Consider the following 6,126-nt stretch of genomic DNA (forward strand, 5'->3'; position numbering starts at 1 on the left):
ACATATATAAATATATTTCATATTTATTTTTTAATTTTTTTTTGTTGAAGAATATTTTTTTTTTTGAATAAAATTAATTCCCCTCTTTTGTGTTCCATTTTTCTGTTCTTATCTCTTGCTTCCACCAGATTGATCAACATCCAACTCTCATCATCATCATCAATTCATCAACCTTCAATCTCATCAACAACTATTATCATCGTCATCCTCCCTTCTTCCTAACCCATTTTTTTCTCTCTTTTGTTACACAATCCATAAACCATCACCATTTGGGTGATTTCTACGAGAACCCAGAACTTTTGTATTTTCCTTGCCTTTTTTTTTTCTTCATCTTCCTTCACTTTCTCAAAACGCTATCAAGTTGGATCCCAGAAATCAATCACCATCGATGTCCTAAAATGAAAACCCAGCAAACAAAACCGAAAACGAAAAACCCAGAAACAACAAGGAAGGGAAGTTTAGATTTGTGTTCATCATCATACCATCTGAGTTTTATTTTGATTTTACTTCTTTCTGTTGAGTTTTATTTAGATTTGAGTGTTTTTTTTGTTGATTTGACGATGATAGTGATAAATCTGATGTTGATGATGATGAAGGATTTTTTTTAATTGTTTTTTAATATTTTAATTTATAAACTAAATAAATAAAATGATTAATTACACCATGGAAAATAACTTTTCAATTCAACAATGCCACTTAATAATTAATTAACCTACATGGCACTTAATAAATAAAGAAAAAATGATAGAAAAGCCATCTATGCTTGCCACATCATCAATAATATACAAGCTGGCCAACAAGGGGGGAAAGACAAAAAATCTTCATATTACAAGGGGGGAATCCAAAATTTTTATTTTGCAGGGGGTAACACAAAACTTGGCTATTTTGCAGGGGGGGTAACAACCTATTTACCCTAGAATAAATAAATATTGAGGAGTGCTAGCAACACACTCTTTAACAAACACATTCTAACACACTCTCTTCTATTGGTTAAAATTTATATAGGTCCCATAAAAGTTATATGGGTCTATATTTTTTATGGGACCCATGTGAATTTCAACCAATAAAAGAGAGTGTGTTGGATTGTATTTGTTAAAGAGTGTGTTGCTAGCATTATTCATAAATATTTTATTGAAATGAAACATTAATGTTGTTAATTTGAAAATATTCATGATTACTCAAAATTTTATCATATTCATAAAAATCTATTTCCACGTATATAAGCATATAAAATTCACAACAGGCGCAATCCAATAGTTTCGCATATAAATTAAACATATAATTTAAAGAAATAGTACCTTCCGAACATAAAATACTTAATGAGTTTTAAAAATCATATATCAATTACAAATTAATGGGATATATAAAAATTTGTTTTAGCATATTTAAACACATGAAATTTGCAACTAACTCGTGCAAATACACACATATTTTACTAGCGTATATGTGGGCGCGCACACACACATACCACTCATTGACTCGCATCCATTTGGTACATGACCACTTATCACCCTTTATCACAGGACAACCACCTGGAAAAAAAACCACATACACATATGTTTGTAAGTTTATCTTCGTTTGTTGAGCTGAGGGACATTGTTGAAGTGATCGAAAACCAGAAGGTTCTAGGTTTAAACCCTTAAACATAACATAAACCACTAACTATAAATATTGATGATAATGAAAGAACAACTAACCATGTAAACTAGATGGATCTAAAGTTCCATCTGGCTTCATGCTCCAGAAAAGTAAAGCATCACCCATCTTTGGCTTAATTGAAAGCCCATTTTTTCCACAATCAGAAAGTTCATTCCACCAAGGCACAAAGCTAAAATTTCCCTTGGCAGCTGGAAACACTGTCTCACCACCTTCTTCAACATCTGAACTGTATCACCAAAATACAAAAAGTGCTCACGATGAAATTTGTATCCAAGTATAAATTATTTTTTTTATAAAACTTGTTATCCGGCCTTAGCAACGACTAATCCAAGGGAACCAATCCTACCGTCCACTTGCGGGGGCCATTTAAAGCGAGAGTTTTTCTCATACCTTGAGCAAACGACTAATCCAGCCGAAATTGGCACCAGGGAGAATCGAACATGAGACCTTGAGAGGAGCATACTCCAAGGACCCAAGCCAACACCACTAGACCAACCCGAAGAGCTCACCATGAAATTTGTATCCAAGTATAAATTTAAAGTCAATAATTAGTGAATAACAACTAAAATCATACTTACAGGCAGTGGCGATTTCACCACCAGGCATGCCAGGCACGTGCCTAGGCTGCCAATTTTTAATTTTTTTTTATAATAAAACAAAAGAACTACAAAAAAAAAACAAAAGAAATAAAAACTCAGTTGCGTTAAAATTGAAACAGAAGAAAGAAAAGTTCATTAACCTTACTATTTCTCTCTCAGCCCTTACGGTCGCCGTCGCCGCCGCCGCTCTCTCTCTGTCACTCGTCGTCGCCGTTCAATCTCCCAACCGCTTTCAATTCTGCCGCACCATCGCTCTCACTCACTCTCTCTCTCCCTCTCGCAGATTTGAGGTAAGCAACCTAAAACTAAAACCTCGTCGTCTTGTCGCTCTATTTGTTTGTTTCCGTTAAATTTGTTTCTTGTCGCTCTATTTGTCCGTTAGATTTGAGGTAAGCAAACTAAAACTAAAACCTCTGTATTGAATTTTAAATTTGTTAAGCTGTTTTGATTATTAGGTGATTATATAAATAAGTTGTTTTGATTGTTAAGCTGGTTTTATGTTCAATTTAAAAAAATTTAAGCTGTTTTTGATTGTTATGTGATTATATAAATAAGTTGTTTTGATTGTTAAGCTGTTTTTATGTCCAATTTAAAATTTGTTAAGCTGTTTTGATTGTTAAGTGATTATATAAATAAGTTGTTTTGACTGTTAAGCTGTTTTCATGTTTCTTTATCCAAATTTCGGTCCTCTGTTGGTTTATTTTTCTGCTGCTATTTCTATTTGTTTTTAGCCAGGCCTTGGTGTCCTGTGTTTTTCCTTGCTGTAAGCTTATATCTTAATTTTGCATCATTTAATTTCAGAGATGAAGAAGTTTTTGCTGGTTTAAATATTATTGTATCCAGAAATTTGGTTGATAAAATTCCCTCCAAAATTTTGCCTAGGCTCTCTAATATTCCTGGAATCGCCACTGCTTACAGGTACATCAAGATTGTTGCTATACGTTGACCCCCATGAACAGTATTAAACGCATCATCAAAGTAGTAGGAATGAGTTGCATACATTTGTCCAACTTTGTAATGGAGAACATTAAATTCTTCACCATGCTCTATATATTGTCAAATACAGTTGAAGTAATAGTTGTTTAAGTATAGGATGAAAAATTTTTGAAGCAATGCTTGATTTTATGAACAATGGAAAAGAAAAAAAAAAGGGAGACAAAAGGTAGAAAGAACATACCTACGGGTATTAAAGTAAAATCAGCAATTCTTTTTTCAATATTACTCACAATTTTATCATGTCCTCTTCCTAAAAAAGTTCCAGAGCTTGTCCGTACACTAAATACAAAAGGTTTGACATCAGTGCAGATTCAATGATTTTAGCGTCTTCGACATTAAACTCACATGAGTTGATAAAGAATTTTGGGACGGGAAAAAGTAAAATCTAACCTGCTGTTCACGCTCTTTCCTTTCATTATCAACAACAGTTGACTTATGCATATTGGGTTTAGCTATATTGATTAGATGTTCACATTCCTTTTTTTCCTGCTCAGATCAATCTATTAAGCCTTAAAGATTGAGAAATCATAAGCCATGATTGAAAAATCAATCAAGTTTAAAATTGTGTCTATTAAAATTGATTTTCATTAACATGGTTGAAAACGTATTGACACGTAAATTGTGATTTTCATTCTCTTCTATTAATTTTCTTTTTTTGAAAAGTTAAACAAAATAGATATTTCTATTTCAACATAAAAATGATTTTTTTTTTCTTTATAGAAAAATTTACAAACAAACATAACCAAAACATCAAGAATATTTTTTAAACAAATATAATACATAAGGCCCAATATTCGGAATGAAGATCACTAGATTTTTTTTTAGTACAAGAAAAAAAATTGAACACAAAAAATGAAGCACTCGGCATGGAGCATGACACAATCCTAATACATAGACAATATTAGTGATAATAATTTAAGAAAATGAAAGTAAATTAAATATAACCACAAAATAAGATCGTCGTGCCAATGTCGTATAGACACATGTTGGCTATCAGGTACATGCCTTCAATCTAAATTGTATGTTATACATACAATGCAACTCATTTGTGTACTCCAATTATATAATTTGATAATCATATTAGTATTAACAAACAACACATTTCAAAGCAAAATCTCGACGTTTACTTATCCATTATCGTTATCCTTAAATAATAAAAAAGGAAACAAAAAACTGACCAGAAAATTATGATATAAAAATGCTCTAGGCTCCCACGAAATAATTTCAACCCAACGTCCGCCTTCGACATCTTGGTTTCTGAATCGAACATATGATAATGAGAGAGAGAGAGAGAGAGAGAGAGAGAGAGAGAGAGATGAGTTGTAGTGAAATTAAAGAGAAACCTGGTAGCGTTATGAGAGATGGAGTTGAGGTGGTTAGGGATACGGAAAGATAAGAGAATGAAAATGAGGAATGTGAAGGTCGCAAACAAGGTGAAGATCAATTTCCTTACAGTTGATACTAGTGACGGTTTCCAAGAACCTATGCGAGAGTGCTTGAATTTCCCCATAACGATTTTAAATGATAAATGAATGAATTGCAGGAGTAAAGTGAGAGTTGAAAACTAAATTGATAAATTGGAAGAGAACAAGAATGAGAACTTTTAAATTTTCACAATTATATTATTAAAATGATTCTTCCTTCAACCCTTCATAATTACATATTGACTATTAATTTAAGAATTTACCTTTTTAACATTTTTCCTTCAAAATATATTTTTTTCTTTTAAAATACTAATAATATTTTAAGAAAAATTGGAGAAAATTAAGGAAATTACTTATTAATTAAAGTTGCACTAATTATCATTTTATAAATGGTCCGTGAGAATATTTTAACTTTGCACCGGCCTTGAGATGTACATGACAAAAAATAAAATTAGTTTTTCTTGAAAAAATATATAATTTTATGATACATATTTTATTATTTTATTAGTAAAGTTGTTTTTAATGAGATGTTTAGTAAAAAAAATGTATTGAGAGTTCTTATAAGTTATATGGCTCTCCTTGTATTATGGTGTGGCGAGTTCTTATATGTTTTTTTTGTTAGATCAAATGACATCAACTATTTTGACACTAAATGTTATACCTCTTAATAACGTTTCGACCGATATAAATTTTATAAAATTCACCGTTGGATTGAAAGTTTATATCATATAGATCATTTGTGTAAAATATCAGACAAATCCAAAATCATTTGATATGTAATTGCGACACATAAAGATTAACGACATATAAAAAAAGACGCAAACCGTTAATTTTGATGTATCTCAATAACATATCAAATGATTTTGGATTTGTCTGTAGTTTTACATAAATGATTTATATGATATAAATTTTCAATCCAACGGTGAATTTTATAAAATTTATATTGGTTAAAACATTATTGAGATGTGTAACATTTTGTGTCATTTTATCCTGACCCTATTTTTTTACTTATATTTGTTATTATGGTATGGAGAGTTCTAATATGTTTTTTTATGTTCTTATATGTTATTGTGATTTTTACTTTGTAAAGAGAAATATGGCTGGCTAGTGTCAATATAATTATAAAGTTTCGCCAAAAGAAATTGTGCACTAAAAATTAAGGAAAATAAAATGAAAGTTCTAAAATTCATATGTATTTAGGATCACATATATCAAAGCCAAACTTGTGACTTCCTAAACTACAAATTTATAGAATATACTCTTTTTCATCTTTTCATAAGAGACAATTTACCTTTGAGAAGTGCTAACAATATACGGACTTTATTTGGTAAAAAATAGCGGATAGTTAATAAGCTAACTTATAGCGGATAACTTATAACTTATAAGCTAGCTTTTAGCTTTTAGCTTATAGCGAATAAGTTAGCTGATTGAATTTGTAGTATTTGGTA

At 30.8% G+C, this 6,126-nt stretch overlaps 1 pseudogene; it reads right to left on the reverse strand.

Annotated features, from left to right (window-relative positions):
* Nucleotides 1-375: 375 nt before the first annotated feature.
* Nucleotides 376-4,764, reverse strand: LOC123922843 (annotated as a pseudogene).
* Nucleotides 4,765-6,126: the final 1,362 nt, after the last annotated feature.

Source organism: Trifolium pratense, linkage group LG4 (assembly GCF_020283565.1).
Source record: "Trifolium pratense cultivar HEN17-A07 linkage group LG4, ARS_RC_1.1, whole genome shotgun sequence".
Lineage (NCBI taxonomy): Eukaryota > Viridiplantae > Streptophyta > Magnoliopsida > Fabales > Fabaceae > Trifolium > Trifolium pratense.